This window comes from Chiroxiphia lanceolata, chromosome 1 (genome assembly GCF_009829145.1).
Source record: "Chiroxiphia lanceolata isolate bChiLan1 chromosome 1, bChiLan1.pri, whole genome shotgun sequence".
Lineage (NCBI taxonomy): Eukaryota > Metazoa > Chordata > Aves > Passeriformes > Pipridae > Chiroxiphia > Chiroxiphia lanceolata.
In genome coordinates this window covers 51,147,576-51,170,253 of record NC_045637.1, presented here as the reverse complement: position 1 = coordinate 51,170,253, position 22,678 = coordinate 51,147,576, and the positions used below count along the sequence as shown (strand labels likewise).

General features: G+C 38.4%; 1 protein-coding gene across 7 annotated transcripts in view; it reads left to right on the top strand.

Moving 5' to 3' along the window:
• Window positions 1–22,678, top strand: part of DLGAP1 (DLG associated protein 1) — a 414,943-nt gene that overhangs the window by 98,042 nt on the left and 294,223 nt on the right. Inside the window, exon 3 of one of the 7 annotated variants that reach the window (XM_032685057.1) lies at window positions 3,863–3,954. The exons of 5 other annotated variants lie outside the window; for them this stretch is intronic. The gene's annotated coding sequence lies outside the window, so the exon portion shown is untranslated. Of the gene's footprint in view, window positions 1–3,859; window positions 3,955–22,678 lie in introns of all 7 variants that reach the window. One more of the 7 variants, XM_032685038.1, reaches the window with a different exon arrangement.

Below are 22,678 nucleotides of genomic sequence, written 5' to 3'. Positions count from 1 at the left end.
GAACAAAGAAGGCCATCTTAACTGAACTTTGAAGAAACTAAACTAAATGTTAGTGTTGAGACTTTGAGCTGTTTGAAAACTGGCAGAAGCCATTAGGAAACAATCAATTCTATAAATACTTTCAGAAAGTGATGTGCTTCAATCTTAATTATTTTCTAGCACACCCAGAAGAGAATTGTGTGCCTGATGATAGAAATGAGGAAGTAAAATTCTCATCTTCTTTACTTCCTCAGGAAACTCAACAGTGTGGGACTACACTTTGGAAACTATTAAGATCTATCCTTCCCTTCCAAAGTACTTTTAGAAAAAAAAAAAAATCCCCAAGCATTTAGTATCATGACTGGCCATTTCAATGTGGCTAAGTGAATATCGTATTTAGACCTATGGATCTGAGGCATAAGAATTATAGTTGTATTTGTATGTCTGTAACAATACTGGAGCATGTGTGTAAACTATTTTTAGTTCCATTATATTCAAATTATTCAAGATTGTACAGTCAAAGCAACGCTGCTGTCAGTTCCATGGTGTCCTCAGTTCTGAGCATTTTGTCAATTATATCACAAGACTTGTTCAGGGTATTGACCACCTATAAAAAATCTGATTGATTCTGTTTGCTCTAATTTGTTATCACATAGGAATTATGATGTTAGAAAGAATGTAGGATTTTTTGGTGGAGTATTTGATGGTTTTAGTCATTAAACAGTCGTTTTGTTTGTTCTATTCACTCTGCATTTTCTCAAGCTCATCATAAAATAAAGAAGGGTACTGTCCTACTCTTTACCTCTGCAGTTATGTTTCATTGACTAGGCAGCCATGGACTATCCTGAACATTTCTCAAGGTCATTGGGAAAATGTGTCTTTATGTAGGAGTATCTGATCAACAGAGGGCACAGTAAGCTTACGGAAGCAACAGTACGGTGATGTCTCATACCTTTTCAGACCTTGTTTTACTAACCTCTCTGAAGTTATTTTGGGGAGTCAAATAATTTATTAGTCTCAGTAACCTCCATGCTTGCTTTTGATTTATTTCTGATCCCTAAATTTGGGCACTTTATTGCAGTGGAGCAGTGATGATTATATACAGTATTACCTTTTTGTTTCTGACAGCTCACTTGCATGCTATAGATGCCTCCTTGAGTAACTAGTTGGCAACAATTCAGAGATCTTTGCCTTGCTATTCTGTACCAAAAATTACCTTAGTATCTGAAGCTAAATCAGTTCTCTCTTTTGATTAAAAGGAGAAAAAGGAGAGACTAACTGATGGAAACTTTCCGGAGCAGAGTTACAGACTCTGGCTGAGCAGCTGCTTACATTGTCATGACTGGAAACAGAAGTGGTGAGACATGACTTCTTTCGTGCAATTTGTCATCTGAGGTAACAAATTGTATAAAGACAGAAATGCTGCTTCCAGAGACTTCAACCATTCCATATATTGTGCTGGACTGTGTGGTTTTGTAGCTGAATTAGCTGCCCCTTTGTCTGATACAGACACCTTCACTTCTAGTTATAAATATCAACTTAATTTTCTAATAACAGTAGTTAAGTTTAAAGGGATCGTTTTTTTGTGAGCTTTAAATATGATGAGGATATGCAAATGTGAATACCAGTCTTGTAAACCTAGGAATGAAAATTCTTGTATGTCATGGTTTAGGAATGGTATTCCCCAATTTAGTGTTCCCACTGAAACCCTCCAAACCACACACCACTCAATCACTGTGCCTCCCCCTCCTCCTGGTGGGATGGAGAGGAGAATTAGAGGCAAAAATGGTAAAGATCATGGGTTGAGATAAAAACAATTTACTGGAAACAGCAATGAAATAAGAGAACTAATAGTAACAACAACAATGCTAATGACAGACTATACAAGAAAAAGGCAAAATACTGAAACGACTACTCGCCCCCATTAGGTGGAAATGCCCCCACAATACCCGACTGCTCCCTCTGCCACACCACACTACCTGGAAGAAGGGACCCCTTCCCCGCTCTCCAGGAAAATTACATTATTGTAAGGTTCAGATGCATGCCGGTACCCCCAAAATACCCGACAGTGGAAGGATTTAGGAGAATTTATTTCCAAAGTCAAGAACATTTAACATCTCAGTACAAATCTGCACTGGGACTAGGAAAAGACACACCCCTTGTTCTTCCTAGGACTTTTATTGTCTCCAGCCCTCCCAGCTGTGGGGCCATCAAACATACCTGCAAGAACTTATTTTCTCTACTTGGGAGTCAGATCCTCTGGAACGCGGGAGAAAACATCTTAAACTATTTCTGGGAAAGATGTCTTTTTCCAGGCAGAAAAGCTTTCTTAAGTGAAAAAACCCTCATCTCCTCGTAATAACTCTTCAAGAAAGGTCTTATACACTTGCAGTTTTATTAATGGTAGTTTTAAAAATGTTTCCAGTAACACTGTAGATATTGTTCAGGTTAACAACTGGCAGTCTAAAACTTCTCTGTGTTGAGCCACTCTCTTTGTTGTTATGTTCTGTCTGAAAGTTCTCATGTCAGGACTGTGAAGAGACCCTACTGTGACTGGATAACTTCTATGCATAATTTTTGGACTCCTTATTCTTGGAAGATGCACCTTTTCTAAGTTGCTGTCAGGTGCTTTATTAGCAGAATCCTTTTCAGAAAGGTGAGGAATCATTGCTATACTCCATTAAGTTTGTTAGATTTTTTCTTCCTCTCCCAGCATGTTGTCAGCATCTACCTTCTTAAGGAGTTCACTTTTCCTGTGATTCCCTTGAGCCTCACCCTGTTGAAAATCTATTGTATATTGGCTTCATTTTACCTACTATCCTGCAAATAAATAAAAATTTTTGTCAGGTAGTAGCCCATAACATTTCTTGAAGGACAGAGGGACTCTGCCTTGCAGAAGGGAAGAAAACACCAAGTTTGCATCTTGGACAACTCAGAATTCCACTCAATTTATCCCTCTATAACCAGCATATGGAAAATCAGGAAAATGGAGGTATACACATTGATCTCTTGCCCAGAGTGGGAAAGCAATCATTTTCATTGAAATGAAAATCACTCTTCTTTCAATTCCTGTCAGCTGTTTGCCACATTGAATTTTACACATGAAAATTATTTTTTTCCAGGCACTGCAAAACTCTTCTTATAGTTAAAAGTATTCTGATGCAGGGGGAAAAAAAAAAGAGCATTTGAATAACACTTCGTAGTATTTTTGTTTAATTTGGGGAGTGTTTGATATTGCACATATTAAAAAGCCTTAAGACTGCTTTCAGCTGAGACTTCATGTGTGACATTATAAGATTGGGATGGGAGGAATATATGATTTTGCTTCCCAGAAAGGCATCATGTTCTCTCTACTTCAGACCTTCATTTAGACGTGGGAAATTGACACTATTACATTGTCTAATATTTTGTGGATGTTAAATTCCTTCCAAATATACCATTTGCAAGTAGTAAGCCTCCAGATGCTTGGAAAAAAGCAAAATAATTAAAAGGTGGTCTGAAATAAGATGATGTGTCAAAAAGAAAAGGGTATTTTAGGTTATAATTATTCTAATTTAGTAATGTATATTTTCAGTTATCATTGTAGTTCAGCTCAGAAATACTAATTTTTTCAATCTCTAAGCCTAGGTCAGAGTTCTGCTGAGTTCTCAGGGCACAGTTCTGCTCAGGATTGCAGACAGGTAGTTACTGGAAAAGTCGGAAAAGTGCACATGCAAATCCAGAAACAGAATTTGCCTTTAGTTGCAAGGCTTTCTTTAGTCAGTGTCATAGGAGATAGCATTGCACCTCAGGCAAGAAAATGTGACTGTTTAATGTTCGGGACAGAACTCATGCTTAAGCTCAGAAACTGAAGTATAACTGTTGTTTGTTTTTATTTTAGCAGGGAAAAAGCAATAATCCCAACTGGCAGTCCAAAAATAACCAGATTGGAGGGTGGAAAGAAAAAGAAGGAAAAGGGAAGACTAAAATGGAGAGGTAAATTGTTATTCTCTAGCCACAGTTGTCTTTCAAGGAGGAGCAGGGAGGCAGCATTTTATTAGGAGTATGTGGTAATGCAGTGATGTATGGTGATTTTGCAAATGACGAGTAGAGACACCACAGCTATGTCACATCATTTGAAATGATTAATGAGACGTGGGAGAAAAAGGGGAGCACACTATCTCCACTTCTCTTCCGGAGATGTAAGCAGCTTGCAGTCAGTTGTCTCCTAAATTTCTTTGAATACTTCCTGAATATTGGACTATTACCGTTTCTATTAATTCACTATAATGTTATCTCTCCCCATTTCTATGGTAATTTCTGGTCTCACATTCAGTCTCACCAGTTTTGGTGGTTCAAGCATCGGCAAAGTCTGATTCTTTGAAATGAAATTGTGTAGCTGCAGATTCTTATTTGTCATTCCCGTTTCCTTAATCATCAGATTAATGGGTGTTTTGGATGTTATGGGGTAGTGGCATGTTTAGGCCATGATGTGCTGATATTTTGCATCTTCTTTGTATTTGCCCAAATGATAAACCACAGCTGCAGTGGAAGGAATGTTATGAGTCCTGAGATGGATTCTTCCTTTTTTTAGCTGATTCAGAAGTGAGTTATGATATGATATTATCTGAGGACTAGAATGTGAAGGAAGGAGAGTAAAAAATATGAGACTCTAAAAGTGCTCTGAATCCAGTCTTGATGTTTATTGTTGGGTCTTTTTCTCATGAAAATAAATTTAAATATTTTTTCTTGAACATTTAAAAGTTCAGTGTATTCTTCCTGGAAAGTACTGCTGCTAGGTATTACATAGGCTGCATTTTTAAGGTTTGAACCTTAAATACAACATAGAGGGATTTTTGACTAGTAATTCATATCATTTCTTTATATTACTTATTTTTACTTTATGACTTTGCTTTATATTACATGTTTAGACTTGAAGCCTTTTTCTATTAGTAATTGCAGTAGAAGTTACTAGTTTCCTCTGGCCATTTTTCTCCCCTATGCTGTAAAACAATAGATAGCAATGTGTGATTATATTCCTTTAAAGCTAAATGGTCTGGAGAAGGCTGAAATTGAACCCAGACCCCACTGAAAGACTGTAAATGTTGCATTGCAGAAGCAAATGCAAGTCCAGTGTTTGAGCTGGGATAACCTTGTGCAACACAGAGTCACAGAATATGCCGAGCTGGAGCACAGACTGGTAGGCCAGCTGCTAAAAAGCAGCTTGGTAGCTTCTGGAAGTATCATGAGCGGCCAGTTGTGCATGAATCTGCAGCGTGTCCTTGTAGCAGATAGGCAGTCATGTCCCAGGCAATGTTAGCAAGCATAACCAGCCAGTCTTTCCTTCTCTGCTCTTTGGCATTTGTGAGATCACATTGGGAGAACTGAACCAGTTTAGAGTTCCCCCATAAAAGAAATACATTGACAAGTTGGGTTGAGTCCAGCAGAGATTCTACCAAAATGGTCATGGGTCTTGAGTACCTCTGAGGTTGTGAAAGATGAAGCTGAGAACTGGGTTTGTTCAGTGTTAAAAGAGATGGCTGATGGGAGGTCTTATTGCTGTCTTCAGGTACCTAAAGCATACAGACGAGACAGGGCCAAACCCTTCTCAGAGGTGTGTAGTGAAAGGACCAGAAGCCACAGATAAAAGGAAATGCAGGAAATTCTGACTAACTAGTAGTTGTTAGAGATATTACCAGAGGTAAAATCACTGGAAGCAAATGTCCCAAGAGGCAGAGGCATCTCCATCCTTGGAGGTACACAGAACTTGGCTGGACTGGCTTTGAGATAGGTACTTGGAAGAGATGAGCTCTAGAAATTGCTGCCAACTGTTTTTGTGCATGCTGGCAAAAGAATAGGAGGAGATAAATGGGATTTCTGATGGAGATATGCAGCACAGGAGGCATCTCCATAGTTAGAATTGTATGAATGTTGTAGAGTGGAGTTTGTCAGGGTTTTTTGCTAAAACACTTCTGGCTCTTACTTTCACCTTAACTTACTTGATAAAGTTTCTATAATTTTTCATTTTTGGATGTTTTGATTCTTTGTATGTTTGTCAGATTTGCAATTGTAACAGTATATCTTCTTTCTCATAATAACTAGCAACTGATAAAGACCTTGATGATCCAAGGCCTCATTTCTTTATAAGCTTTGATCAGTGAAGTGGATAAAAAAATCAGTTTCTGAATTATTCCAGTTTGGATTTTGCCTAGATACTGTCTGTAAATAGTAGAGATGATTTACACTTATCTGTATCTCAGTTTCTGCTTCAGGCTCTCAGCAAGATCTAGCAGTTATGAAATGGATATGACGGGCTATAGCAATATTTAGAAGGCTCTTTTCAGAACCATGGTTCTAGCAACTTGTTTCACATGTAGTAATTTTAGGTTTTGGAGTACAAGGTAAAAAGCTAGCAGTCTTCCAAACAGGTGAGACCCAGTGAAATCCAGTCTCTGATGACATTACTTTGAAAGAATGGAAAAAGTACATTTTGTGTTGCTTTACTTTAAATCACTTGCTTGCTTTAAACCCATTTGCTAGATGTTACTTACTCTCTGGAGGCTGCTTTCATGGACCATCTTGAGAGCTTAAGTTGCTCAATGGTTCACCTGCTTTGAACCTACACAGATGGGCAGCCATCCAGCTAACACAAAAATCTCCCAAGCAAGGATTTCCACATACCAATGTGACGTACTTGACTGAGATGGTTTCTGTATGGCCCTATGTCAGTCATCTGCACGTCTGAGTAGTGCACTGTGTTTGGGCCTCCCTTTCAGGAAGGTCACTAGGCACCTCTCCTGAGCTCAGCTGAAGACTGTTCATTCCTCTTGTAGAAGTCTCCCAGTATGCCTCTTTTCCCAGGAGCGCTTGGAGCGAGGTGTGAGCTGCATGAGATAGTCTGATAGGGGCAGCTCATCCATTGCTCCACTGATGCCGGAGCCGTATGGCCCTGCTATGCCCTGTCAGATCAGACTTTGTCCGTATGTGCGCAAATAAAATGCCAAGAAATTTGTTGTCACTGCTGAACTAGCTTATCCCACTTGCAACCTATTCCCACTGAAAGCAGTCTCTGGCAAGCAGGACACCAGGAATAAGTGGCATGGATTAGCCTAGCAGTGGCTGGCATCCTCTCAAGGGCTCGTGTGCAGGAATCCGAGTGCCTGTGTTGTGCAGTACACACAGACTGAACTTGGCACAGTGTCAGCGTCCACATATGTCCACGCTTGCTAAACACTGAGCTTCTTGGGACCATGATTGCAGCTGTGTGCATGGGTGAACTGGTGTGTACAGAAGACACAGTCACTTCACTGATGGTGGCCTGGATAGGCTTTTGGTGTAGCTGATGTAACTGTGTGACACAGCCTGGTCAGATGCTCAGGGCAGCAGTCAGGAACTGCACTCTATGTTGCTTCACTGTTTAGTACTTTTTTTCCATTAAGTAGCAATGGAAAGTACTTGTGGTCCTCCTTCTGCTCCCACTAAAGTCTGTTGGTGGTGTTGGAAAAAGAGATAGCTCATTCACATCATGTTAGAATAATTTGGATTATCCTGAGAGGGGAAGAAAGAAAGAGAACTGAAAAAGTGAACTGAAAGGAGGGAATATCTTGCAAAAATAAATTATTTTTTTTGATTTTGTAGTCACTATCTCCTTTTCTCTTGGATAAATTAGAATTACGAATTTAACATAGCAATTTAAGCTAATATTAAATTCATATATAATCAGCCCTTAAAGTTTGTTAACTAGTATTATACTCAGAGAAATGCTAATGAATTGCCAGCTTCCTGAAATGCATATACCTCCTATGAACTACCCAGACTGCTCGAAAAGAATCGTGTCATCAGTTTGGCCAGCTGACAAGGCATATGGCAAACTCTTTTATGATGCCTGTTATCTGTAATGATAGCTGTTTGTATAGCTGTGCTATTCACTGAGTGAGAGTAGAACAGAAACGCAGCAATTGCTACTAAGTGGAACAAACTGCAGAAGGACAAAAAAAATTGAAGACCAACATTTTAGAAATGTGAGAAAAAGAAAAGCAGCAGTCACCTAGGGGAGTTTCTATAGCAGCAGTAATCTGAAACACCCAGGCACATTGCCAAGAGCTCCAGTAGGTTGTTAATCAAAACTTCCAAATCTCCTGCCAATCCAAGGCTTTCCTAGCATCAGAAGGGAAAGCTGTCACGTAATGATGTGATACTTAACTTACGTAAAGAAATTTCCGAATTTTTTTTGTGAGGAATATTCTTGTCCTAAGCAGATTTTTTTTTTCTTTTTCACCCTATAAAAGTATCCTTCCCATTGGACTTTCAGTTGAAGTAATGTATTTTTATAGGTTAATACATTTAGTTTTAATAAGCATACAGGATTCTTTCTGATACCCTAGGGATTATGTTCTCTTTTATTTGCATTAATTAGGTGTTCCAGTAGTAAAATGCAAATCTTATAATTCTTCCTAGGAATGGCGAAAGGTAGTATTAAGAAGATTAGGCAGGTGTCTATGTAAAGCAGACACTTTAATTGCAACGTGAAATTTTGGTAAACACTGTAAAAGTGCTCCAGTTATCTATTGAGTTAACAGTAATATATGACTTTGCCTAAGGCATTGAATTAACTAAAAAATAATGTAAACCACTTCCTGTTTGTAGGGGTAGTTGGCTTCTTAATATTATCACATGGTAGGCATTTTTTTTTCAGCTGATGCTGACAAATCCCATTATCTAGGAAGTGTTTCTATTGTGTAATCTTAGCAACGGTGAAAGCAGCAGTGATTTCAGCCTTTTCCATCTTAATTTTCTGGATGGATTTTTCAGTTCACTCGAAGGGAGAGGAGAAGGCAGCAGGATATAAAAGGAAAGTGTGCTTTTTGGCATGGTTTTCTCTTCCCACTGCTTGCCTGTCAAGCCCTCAGTGGTCCCCGTGAGGATGCCGGTGAGAGGCAGGAGAGAGGGCTGGAGGCAGTGGCAGTAACCGTTGGCCATTCATACCGAGGGTGTTCCCCAGCACTGCACTGTTCACTCTGCCAGTGGTGGGATCAGAGCTAATTTACATGGTCTGACATGTTTTGAGGAGAAATTCACTGTTTAGGGAATGTCTGCGAGTACATGGGATGGATTGGAGAGCTATGTTTTTAAGCTGTGTTTTTATAGGAGCTGTGCTGCCATAGAAACTGAGGGACTATACGTAAGCTTTGGCTTTCCATGTAAATAGCCATAAGTGCCTTTGGCCTGCCTAAATCTTGGGAGAGAGAGAGAGAGATTTATGGGGCTTAGGAGAGGAGAAGTTCCCTCCCCCATGACCCTATTTCCCCAAAATACCATATGTCAACAGGATTCTTTTAAGGGAACTGTTAAGAATACTAATGAAACAGAGCATCCTGCGTTTTTTTGTAGAATAACCCATGTCAGATGATTTGGAGGAAAGCTTTCACCAGTATAGTTTTCAGCTTGTCAGGATGGAGTGAATAAATTTGACGTGGAAGTATAATTCTGAGTATTGCTTTATAGGTCTCAAATTTCATGTTATAGTCACATTATAGTTGTTTAGCCCCTATATTTCTGCATAGCACAATTCCAGACAGTGGCAGTAGAGTTGTTAAGACCATAAAGATCCCTGTGTGACAGGGGATAAATCAGTCTGTTATGGGCCAGAAGACATGCTTAATAGCCTTAGGCAAAATTAATGTCAAGTAGTAAACCCAAGAAGATGGTATGTATAAACTGAAATACTTTCAATCCAATAGGGATACTTCAACTCAGTAGTAGTTTGGCTTTAGTTTAGTTTACTATACTTACACTGTAGCTATATAAGAAGCATGCAGCTTGTCTTGGATCACTGACTAGTTTATAGTGCTTAAAGAACCTACATGTTTTATTGCAAACACAGAAGGAATAAAACCAAGGCTAACAACTTCAGATTTCTTTGGAAATGACCAAGGGTCGATAAAATAATTTGACTGTTCTGTCAGCCATTCTGAAAGACATGACTACACTTCTGTCAAGCACGAGATTGATGTTGGTAGGAGCAGGATGACATTGATCCAGTTAGGTGAAGTGACAGCTTTGAACATCAGTTTCAGTGCAGGCTGGAGACCCCAGGTAAATACTCAGAACAGTGACTAGTCTTGAAAAGCCTTGTTTGGCTGTGAATGAGTGCAGTGCTCTTAGTAATTGCAAGCAAGATTGATTTCACCATTTGATTTGGACATTTTAACTGTCTGAAAACTGTGCATCTACTCTGAGCTGCTGTCTCGATGCCTTTTCCTGCCACTGGAAAAGTAGTGATACATCTTGTCTTAACGTGGCTAGATGAAATTACATGTGCTGAATATCACACCTAGAATGTTATTAACCTGAGTATACTTTATGTACTTCAGTCTATCACAAGTGGCGTGCACCTTCATGTATTGCACTATTGCTTCAATGGAGATGATCAAAAGATCATTTTTTGAAAGAAAATAGTAGACTTGGATTGCAATTTGTGTTCAGGACAGACCAAAGATTGTAATTTTAAACCCAAATCCATCAGTCACTTATGCAACAGACAGTGTAAATCATACTTGTGATACTGGCAGTCTTCTTGGAGAGCCATAAATTATTGATCTGCTTCCTGCAGATATTTTGCCCTTTCTGACTTATAGTAAAATTATTTACTGCCTAGTTCTTTTTCAAATGCTTATGTCATACAAGCTTTGTTAAAAATGGTAGAGGCAAAGACTTCTTGAAGAAGTTTGAAAGATAGAAACTGAGAGTTCAGTCTCCTAGCTAGTACTGTGTTGATCAGTTCATGAAGGCCACTTTTCCTGATACTCTTCATTTTCACTTCTCCATGGAAACAGAAAAAATAATTTGTACAGAAATTTTAAATTTTTTAGATCCTTTTCACTGACATTTCTGTAGAAATCCAGTTACAAAATTATCAGGAAGCTTTACTAAAATCTTATCCCCTGTGAAAGGACTCTTCCCTTTGCAGCAATGGAATTTAAATGACTAAGGTGCATCATATTGCATCTGTTTTAATAAAATGCAGTAACCCCTGTGAATTTTAAATGTGGCTTAAATTGCTGCTTCTTTTTTATTGTTTTTGATCTGGCAGAAACTGGTGGTTTGATTTTCAGTTTTAAAAAGCTGTTCCTTTTATGAGATGTGTAGTGAGTTACAAATGTAAATTTGATCTGGGAAAAGTACACAAATTTTCCACTGCAATTGGTCCCCTGGCATTCTGCCTCAGAATGGATATAAACAAGGACATACAGGCTGAAGGAAGAATGTACCTTTGATATCAAATGTGGTTTGGTTTTAATGTGGCAATTATTGCAGACTCTTGAAAGGGCAATCTTACACACATTGGGCCACTGTCAGAAAGGAGGAGTGTGAGAAGGACTGGAACATCACTAGGAATCAGTCATTTCTCTCACAGGTGTTTACAGCTCTTCTGTGAGGATGACAGAAAAAATCGTATCACCATAATCCTTGGCTATTGGAAAAACAAGTTTTGTTTTGAGACCCACATTTACAGTCATCACTGATTCATATCATTGTGTTACACATTTTAGCTGGGCTCCTATTCCCATAATTTATACTAACAAGAAAATTAGTCTCTTCTCAGAATCACATTTAATAAACCATTTCTATTTTTCACATTCAGCCCACATGGTGCTATGCCTGAATAAAAGCAGATTGGCTTCCTTTTTTATTCAGACACTTTGGCTAACCCTTATATACATAAAAGAACTGCATCGAAGTTACCACCCACTGAACATACACTTTTTTTTCATGAATCGGGTCCAATTCCTTTTTAAAGAAGCTGTTAAAGGCATTGGTAGCTTCTTTGCATGTTACGCAGATTCTTCCCACTTCACAAATTCAGCAACAGCTTTTGTTGGGAGCTGAAGAAGCCATTTTCCTACCAATTCAAGTGAAATATTAGTCTTGCTCCATAATAAGCTTAGTGAGTATTTACTGGATACTGAGGTAGTAAAGAACCACTAGAGATCTTGAGTGGAATATAAATAGATTACCTTTTACAGGGTCTCAATGAGAGGAAGCTGAGAAATATGTCAGCTGTTTAATTATTAACATTCAGTATCAATCAATAGCAAAATAGGCTTTGATGGTGATCTTCAAAGGGGTTTTAATCATTACTTCCCTCAGATACAGAAAGTAAGTCTGAGCACTGGGGGTTTAGCCTGTATTTCTCTTAGCTCTACTGGAAGGTTACCACTGTGTGGTACTGTGATATTGCACCGAGTTTAATAGAAATAATTGAGATAGCACCAGTTTTTTAAACATATTGGCACTTGGGACTTTACAGGTACCACATGGTATACCTGGGTAATTCCTGAAGAACAGATGACATGCTAATGAACAAAATTCACTTAAATCCCAATGAAATTAATTACATTTTATGATAAGACTGTGGAGTTTGGGCCCATGTGTGCACATGCATGAGTAAAGTCAAGCAAGTTTGTGGTTTTGCTTTAGTGTGGTGCTCCCCTGCCACCTGCTAGGATAATGATGAGCACATGGGTTCCTGGGGACACCTATGCAGCCTGATTCCTTCACTGGTCCACTTTCACTATTTGAATTTAAATGCTTCATTTTGCATTTTATTTGATATTACAGAAAGATATGGTATGCAAGCCCCTGGGAAGTATATTCCCTAGTTTATATAGAAAAGTTATTCTACGTGAAGTAGGGTTTGGAGGAGGTGTAGGATGCAAAGCAGGGTGGGGCAGGATGAGAACAGTTTAATGCAAGAGCAAGTGAAATTGAAATAAAAGAATAATAGAAATGTAATAGAATATTATATTATAATAGAATATTATAATAGAAAGTACAGAGTAAGGGTTGCTAAACTTTCTAGCTCTTGAAGCCATGTTGCAAAGTGTTAGAGAGCCACAGCTTCCTGACGGATTCCCTATAGCTATCCAAAATAGTATCTTCCGCTATTCCTTCTATAAGTCCCCACTCCCTCATTCCGTATTTCTTCTTCTTCAGCTAAATTCATGTCCTCCCACCTTCCGGCTGCTCCAACTCTGCATTGCTTGCCCTGCTTCTCATCCCTAATGTACAAACTGTGCTCATACCAGGTTGCAAATGCTCCAGAACTGCCTCTGTCTCTAAGCGCTTCTCTTACAACCTGTTCAACTCCTTGCATACTCCCTCACCTCAGCATGCCCTATCTGCAAGAAATTGCAAGCTTGGCATATGGACTTAGGGCTGTAGCTATAGGAACTATGCTTCCAATATATGCAGTCTCTATCTCTTATCTCTTGTGTACTACACCAAGACGCTCAGTCTGGGTCTGTGGTCTGCCATGCAGGCTCCTAGAATGGAGGGAGGCTGCACTGTTTGTGCTGGGACCCTGCTGTCAAAAGAGATGTGGTAGAAAGGCACTCTCTGCATGCTGAGCTCTGGAACCATACTCCTCACTTTCTCCTGTGGCCCAATGTGCCTACAATCAGGTGGAGGTCTGCCATGAGAATCTTGCTTTGTATATGGAGTCTTTGGGGGAAAAAACAAGGCAGAGAACAGCTCGGCAGAGTAGGACCTGGTGTCTATGAACCACATTGCCTATTAATCCAGCTGGTGACTGGATTTCCGTTCAGTGTCACAGAGTGACTTGTAGGTGGGCTCACTCCTAAAGTCATTAGGCCATCTGGTTTGCCTCATGGGTCATGTGAAAACATTTATCAACCACTGTGTTTTCTGATGTGTTGTATTATTTTTTACAGTGATGAAACCTAAACTGAACCAGTGTATGTAGCTTTTCATACAGTCAATCACACTACCTTTGCAGCTCTGACAGATACTATTTAAGCTACAGCTTATGGTGTTATTTTTAATCCATCTGTTTCAAGGGGCTAGATATAAAATATTTTCATGTTGTGGTTTGAAAATCTGATCTGCAAAAACCTTATTTTTAAGTTCACGTACTTTATCATCATGGCTAGGCTTCGCGAACGAAGATTTGGGAAGGCACTATCCACATTTGCTGCAGGCACGCTGGTGGCTTAAGAGGCCAATACGTGACAGACATATCCGATTGCAAAAGGCGCAGCAGAAAGACTCCTTAGATGGTGTATTTTGCAAGATACGGTTCTTTCTGCGTTGCCTTTTTTCCTCTAGGGTGATCCTGCGTGAGTTCTCAAAGGAGACAGCTGCGTTATAGATGGTGTGTCTCCAGGCCTCCCGATTGGAGGCCAGAGTAGACCAGTTATGGTGATCAATATGGCCAAGGCTGCGATGTTGTTTCAGGGAGTCCTTGAATCTTTTCTTCGGGGCTCCTCTCATGCGGCAGCCAGTGGCAAGTTCACCATAGACGTACTTTATAGTGTATGTGAAATTAGCTCAGCAAGTTTGCTTTTTCTTTAGTTATTTTCTGGTATATTGATACTGGTCATAGGAAAAGATTTTTTTTCTTTTTTTAAACAACCCTCTAGCAGCCACACTAAAAATGTCAGAGTGCATTATTCTTTTCCTTCCTTTACCTCCCTGTTCACTTGTGTTGCTATTGCCATTGCAGTGTCTCCTTCAGTTAAACAGGTAAGTGGACCTCTTCCACTGCCCATACCATCATGTGCTTCTTGTGGGTTAGTGGTTGACACTTATTGCCGTTTTACTGCCTATTGTCAAGTTAACATGCTGTGCAGCCTCTGTCCCTGTAGCTTCAGAAGCTGAGTTCTGTTGCCCGCTTCCAAATATGTGTCTACCTCTTGGATGAGCAAAGTACTTCTGCCAGGGTGACAAGATTTCATACACTGAACCATCCAGATCGTCTTACCATAATCTCACAATAATAAATCTTCCAAAGAAACATTCTCTTCCAGAAGTCCTGCTAATGTACACCATGTTCACTAAGGAAAATGGTTTAGTGCTATGAATAATTTTATTAGAGTTGTATCATTTTTCCACAGGGGAAACTCAGAGAATTATTAATATGGAATAGCATGAAATAAACCCCCATTCCTTTGTTTTTCTTATCATTACCTTAAATTTCACTGTTTAAAAAAGATATTTTTCCATTCTGTTCTTAAAGTCATGCTTGGAAGTGATTTATCCTTTCCATTCTGTGCCCTTTGCTTTTTCCTTTTAGTCATTTTTACTACAAATAACATCATATTTCAGTTCAACGTATTTATAGGATATTATTATGCTGATAGTTACACAACATTTTTTGAATCCCACAGTGGGTCAATAAATTAACAAAGTCCAAGAGCAAGTAATTTGGGTAGACACATTACTGATGTGTTCTTGAAACCTTTCAAACGGATGAAGTGAATTCACAGGTAGATTTGCTTTTGCACTTGTTTTTCCTAAACCAGTACTTTGGAGAAAAGTAGTGTAGTGACTCACCACACAGATGGATTTTCATTTCATATCATTTGATCAGGCAAGCTCGTCTTAATGAAAGGCTTAATAAATACTATACAGTTCACTAATCAGCCGAATCAGTGAAAGCTGGAGAAGTTCTAGCTGCAAGAGATTGGTATAACAAATATATCTTACCCTGCATATGTCCAAGCAGATCCTGAACTGTATAATACAAATGGGCAGGATCAGTCCATGCAATAGTACAAGTTGTTGTTTTTCAATAAACAATTGATAACGCAACTGTATTTCAGAACTTAAAAATATGGTATTTAAATTAACCATTATCCTTTATGGAAAAGAACCAATTTTTTATATCCTCAAATATTTAACAGTCTGTGACTCAGTCAATTGCCATCTGAATCATTTTTTTTTTTCATTTTGTATCCTAGAACTGTAAAACTTAAGGAAAATTTTGTAATTTTAGAAGAAATATGCAAGAAAAAAATCTTAGAGGAAGTGCTTCTCTGTGGAATATGACTCTTCACTTTGTGTCCTGCTCTGTAAACTTGTCTTTTCAGGAAGCAAGCTTTTTGCTTTAAGGATACTCTGTTTCTTTTTTTTTCAGCAGACCTGAAAAATTACTTTCATGCATTATATCTTCTGAGCTCTTGACAATATTCAGGATACCATATTTTTTAGTGAACGTGTTTTCGTGCTGGTCAGAATAGTAATTATTCACCAGATTTTTTGTTCCTCTCTTTGTTCATCCCAACTCTTTTCCTGGAGTCTGTAAGAGTATGAAAAAGGTGTCCCTTCCCTTGGCAATGACCAGCATTGCATTGGCATTATGGAATTTCAGTAAGTTTTTGTAGCTGGAGTTCTGACATGCTGCTCTGGCTGTTAAAACAGGATTGATTAATATGCTTTTTGTTCTCACATACTTGCGAAAAAACTTACCTCCTCACATAGCCTTTAATTTATCCTTTTTTTTAGCTGGTGCTAAACTGGTTATATCTTGATTAATCCAACAGTAGTATCTAAATCTAAAGAATGAAAATAAAAGTGGATATTTTATTTAACTTGACCTAAGAGCTAAGTGTCTAGTCAAAGCTAGTTGCTTTAGGTGGTTGTATAGGCAGTGGTGAGATAAGGACATTCACAAAGTATGTTTCTTCCCATTTAAGATACTTTCACAATTTAGAGGATACAGAGATCGCTGTTTCTCCTCATTTTCTACTAAGGGAAGCTTAGACTGAATGTCAGCTTCTGAGATTTTTGATACCAATATAAGCTGTATTTCCAAGTTTCTTTCCCGCGTGCAACACTGAATTGTAGAGTATGCACCTGGGCACCACTGTCTGACCAGGAGTGGCATATGTTGCTTCTGTAGAAGTAACTTAGATGTGTTTAAAACAATTGCTTAACAAATGTAGTTTCAAAAGCAGCTTGATGAAGACATTGCCCCATAAGTATGCTCTTGTAAATTGTGTCCACCTGGAGCTTTTTTCCACCCTTTTGTTAAACGCCATTCTCTGTAGTAAGAGTTGTAACAGTGGCTGCAGTTTTTACTGTTTTCTCTGAAATGCCTAGTACATTTTTTTTGGTACTGTGAACTGTTAGTAGCACCTGTTGGAGGTAGGAGAATAGGGCTATCAGGCAGGTGACTGGTGGTCAAAGATGCTCTTTCATTATGTTCTGTGGAAACGAGTGCTTTCTGTCCCCTTGGTTGTAATGAGGTTATCTCTCTCTGCTACCAAATGAAATGTTTGTGGCCCCGCTCACACATGGTTGGCACACCTTTGCTTTAGGCAGGTGCTTTGTCCTGTTGAAATTGTTAGGTTTTTGAACGCTTAAAACTAACATTGCATGTAGGACCATTTGACAGACTGGTACCTAAATTCAAACTGCCCAGTTATGAATATGCAAGACTGTGTTTAGGAAACCATATCGCTCACCTGCCTAAAAGAGCTGAACAAAGGCATGTCTAGCTTCCTGAACAACGAACTGGTATTTGATATCCTGTAAGGTAGCTGCTGCCTTACTATTGCTGATCAGATGCAAGGAAAAATGTTTTCGATACACTAGAGGCCAAGCAGTCCGAGAATGTTCATTCTTTTACCATAGTTGGAACTATGGTAAAAATTATCACTTCTTGCATGTTTTCCTCTGTAATTTCATTTTCTATGAACTTTAATGATTTAATTTCACTTGCTATTATCAAAATATTTGGAAAACATTCTCTAGCTTTCTCATGTATGTGGAAATTCATGTTCTTTTGCCCAGCAGCTAAACTTTTTTTTTTTTGCAACGAACATTTTACGCTTCTTATTTTGACTTCTTTACTTGTATTTGCTGTAAGAATCATATTTGTATAATTCACATCAATTGTTTCTATATTTCCCTGAATATTTTACATATGTCAAGTATTACCAATGAACAGTAGCTCTGTAAATAAACATTTTTATATTATGCCCACTTGAAAGCAAAATTTTATGTTTATTTTTTTACTTTCTTTAAGAAGTAGTAGATAGTACCACATTTCTTAAAATTCTTGACCAAAGCATTTAAACTTATTTTTCTTTTAACATTTAGTTATCATACCTCTTTTGATGTTTAGGCATGGAGACATGATATGGTTTTTCTCTGATCTGAATACAGGAACATCTTTGACATGATTGGTAATGCACAAATACCAATGACTGTCTGAATAAATGGGTCTTGGAAATGCTTTACTAACTTAGTCCACTAAGGAAATATGCACACAAATGTAAATTTATATGGGACCACAAAAATTATGCACGTGCACAGAAAGATAATAATCTATATCTGTGTATTTGCATATATGCATAAATACTAACTTACAAAAATTATTTGAAAATAGAGGAAAAAATACTTCAAAATTAGGAGAAAGCACATTTAAGGTGACTTTAGGAACAGAGGGAGATCTTAAATGCTAAGAATATATAAGATGCCTTTTGCTTACCTAAAAAAAAAGATGGAAACAAACAAAATTAATTCCATGATGTCAGAATATATTGATAACCAAATGTGTGATAAATATCTTTCACTCCTCTAGTGCTTGCCACTGGAGTTTACAAATTGGTTTTAACAGTGACTGGTCCTATATGTACTAACCACTAGAGGGGGGATGAGACAAATGTTTTGTCATGAACTTTTGCAGATATTTGGTTGCAGAAGTCTTGAGATGTTACAAAATCCTCATTTTTAGCCTCTGTAGAGTATGGTCTTACGGCTAGTCATCTCAAATCCTCTCACTTTGTGTCCTTTTGGTGTAATCCTCATTTCAAATTCACAGAATCACAGACCAAGTTAAGTAGAAAGGACTTCTGGCTAGTGTCAAAGACAGAGCCAGTTTGCAGTCTTAAGTAGGTTGCTCAAGACTTTGGACGGTCAGGTTTTAAGGATCTCCAAGAATGGAGATTCTACAGCTTTTCTGGGCAAACCTGATCCTGGATTTGGCAACTGATGTATACAGTTAACTTTTTTTTCCTGAAATTTAATTGGAATATCATTTGCCAAAACTTGTATCTATTGCCTTGCAACCTTACACTGAGCACTACTGTGGAGACACTGTTTCTGTCTTGAATGTTGAATGTTACTGTAATATCTATCTATCCATAGCCTCCTCTTCTTGATACTGAGGAAACCAGTTCCTTCATACTCTCCTGCTATGTCATCTACTCCAGGCCCCTAGTCACCGTGGTGGCTCTCTGCTGGACTTGACCCAGTATACCAATGTCTTTTTGGGAAGCATAAAAACAGACATAGTTTTCACAGAGTGGTCTCAGAAGTGCCAAATAGAAAGGAAGAACCATTTTTCTCAGCCTGCTGGTTATGCTTGTTAGTATAGCTCAGTAAGAAAAGTTTCATCTCTCTCTGCTACTCTGTATCTCTATTACTTGCTTCTACTTTCTGTTTGATCCTTAATCATCTCCAAACCTTTGAGCTCATGCTGGCTTCCACTGTTAGCTTTTTTCATGTTCCCATTCTCCAGTTTACCTCCTCTCTGCCTGTGTCCAGATCGCCCTCCCCACTGTCTTCCTGTATTCTTCTCCATACTGTGTGAAGAATATTCATCATTGTATCTAAGTGCTTCACATACAAGATGGTTAATGTTAGATATTGTCAAGGAGTAAGACATCTGTTTCAAATACACGAATAATAAAGTCTTTCAAACTTCTTGGCATGCTACCTTTTTTTTTTTTTTTTTCCAAAATAAAGGCTTCTGTTGACTGCCCTTGGTGGTAGTTGCAAGCACACTGCTATGTGAAATGGAGAATGAATACAACTGCAGAGATTGGATTTCACCATATTTTGCATGAAATTATTTACCAGTTCTCCAACACAGCTCTTGATTTTTTGTTCTCAGTGAGGTGTGCAGGGTTCTATCAGAGGAATGGAATTTACTCTTTCAAGTCATATAAAAATGGATTTATATGGATTTATAGTAGCTTTATGTATGGTTTCTATTGAATAGATCAAAGGGACTGCTGAAGTTGAATGACATGTTTTTTAAGAGGTTGAGATGAAGTGTAGTGATATCACAGCATTTTTTTTTTCTGTACAGAACTCCAACTCCACCCATTTTCTTGGCTACAGGTGAAGTGGCAGTTTTCCCTACTTTCCATACTGTGTAACCAAGGGGAACATATATTTCCAGAAGGAATGAGATCTACTTAGAGCATAGGTTTCAACTAATGCGAGAGTTCTTTGGTTACAATGCATAAAGGCATATGAAAATACTGTTATTTGATCATAATCTCTAAATATACTTACAAAAATTGGTAATACTACAAATTGTCATTCAGTCACATTCCATTAGGGGATTACAGAAATTCTTCCACAATTTTGAGGATCTCAGATGAATCTTTTAATGTACCTTGCAACATCGAGTCCTGGAAACATTAGATAAATTTAGCCCAACAGTGTCAAGAAGAGAGAAGACGAGGAAGACAAGAAACTGAAATTCTCTATTTAAGTGGTTTAAAAACCCTTCTTAAAAGTGAAAATAAAACATATGATTGCAGTGATGCAACATAAAAATAAAGGGTATCAAATAACATCTATTCCTAGTCACTGTTGAGAGTGAGAGGGGAGTCTAAGTGAATTATGTGAACCTGTGGAAATTTGTGTGAGTTTAGTCCAGGTCTTAATATGGGAGAGAAATGAGGAAAAGAATAGTAAAATTCAGTAAAAACATTAAGAATTACTAACCGGTCTGCTTAACAGACTGAGCCAGGAATTTCCTCTTCCAGTATCGAATAGGATTCAGAGTTGAGTCATTTGGCTTTCCTTCTTATTTGTAAAACAGGATTGTTCGTATATTTACAAGGGTTCAAAAGTAGCTGTTGACACTTAGGTAATAAAACTGAGACTTTCTTTCATCGTGTACAACAGCTTTATCAGTGCTGCAGTCTGCAACCCAGGGCTCTGGACACTATTATAAATTAGAAAGTAGATATAGGGTCAGAATTAGGTGACATCTTTGTTCAAGTACATGAAACCTGACAATGTGTAGAATAAGTAAGAAATAAAATACTGCAGGTAACTCTTAAGTGAATGTACTTTTCAGTTAAGAGGTAATTTATGTGATGACATAAGTAGGCTGCAAAATTCTTGGAAAACGGCTGTGTCATTGGCACCTATCTTTTGTGATCACCATTATTTCTACAGACATTACTATGTCATGCTGAGTGGTGTGGTTGACACACCCTAGGGACAGGATGCCACCCAAAGGGACATGGACAGGCTCAGGAAGTGGGCACATGGGAACTTCATGAAGTTTAACAAGGCCAAGTGCAAGGTCCTGCATCTGGGTCGGAGTGACCCCAGGTTTCAATACAGGCTGCGGGATGAAGGGATTGAGAGCAGTCCTGCTGAAAAGGACTGGGGTGTACTAGTGGACAGTAATGGATATGAGCCAGCAAGGAGTGCTTGCAGCCCAGAAAGCCAATTGTATCCTGGGCTGCATCAAAAGAAGTGTGGCCAGTAGGTCAAGGGAAGTGATTCTCCTCCTCTATTTCACTCTCCTGAGACCCCACCTGGAGCACTGCTTTCAGCTCTGGGTTTCTCAGAGTAAGAAGGATGTGGACCTGTTGGAACAAGTCCAGAGGAGGGCCACAAAGATGGTCAGAGTGTTGGAGCACCTCTCCTGTGAGGATAATCTTTGTGAGTTGGGGTTTTTCATCCTGGAGATAAGGCTCCAGGGAGACCTTAGAGCAACCTTCCAGTACCTAAAGGGGGCCTACAAGAAAGATAGACACATACTTTTAAGTAGGGCCTGTAGCAATAGGACAAGGAGTAATGATTTTAACCTAGAAGAGGGTAGATTTAGACTACATATAAGGAAGATTTTTACAATGAGAGCCATGAAACACTGGCACAAGTTGCCCAGAAAGGTGCTAGATGCTCCATCCCTGGAAACTTTCAAAGTCAGGTTGGATGGGGATCTGAGCAACCTGATCTAGTTGAAGATGTCCCTGCTCATTGCAGAGGGGTTGAACTAGGCGACCTTTAAGATCCCTTTCAACCCAAACTATCCTATGATTCTATGTTACTGTTTTTACCATGAAATAGGCAAGAAGTTAACTCATGACATGTATATAAGCAATATGAACTCTTCACCTGTGGCTGCATTTACTCCTCAATATGTGCCACATTGGTTTGTACTGTGCAGTCCACAAACTCAGCAAAAGTATGAGTCTGATCTGTTATGATTTTTTTCTTTTGCATAGATTTATGTTGAAATGCTGCTAGTTTCTTTGCCGTTATAAGATCTAAGCATATAAATATGATTTGTTATTAAAAAAGAAATTAAATGTGCACATAGTAATGTCTCTTCTCATAAGAGTCTCAAGGTTATAGTTTAGGAAAGCATTCACACATCCCTGCTCAAAAAGAAAGAAAAGTGGTTAAGGGCTTCCTGCAAAAGAATCTTTTTTATCTAAGGGCCGTGTGTGCTTTTGCATCTTGAAGGAAGTCTGGTTCAATACATCTGTTTTTCAAAATGTGGTTGTCATCCCACTTTTACAGAGGGTAAAAGTGGAGCAGAGAGATGAGAAGTAATTTGCATACTCATTTAAAATAAGACCTTCACAAAAATAGGCTATTAACCCAAATTATGTCAATTCCATTATTCTGGTTTAACAACTAAATACATTTCCTCTTTAAAAGGGCATTAGACTTGTGTAGTTTCAGCTTTTTAATAAATGTTAAAAAAAATGTTATTTGTGATAAAATCATAAATTTCTATCCTTCTTTTGCTGAAATAGAGTTAATTATCTTCCTGGAAAATAATTTACTCATTTTTGTCCCTTTGGCAAGTTTTTTAATTACATTCTTTTTTGCATATATTAGTAGGTATGATCAATAATTTTTTAGAGATAGG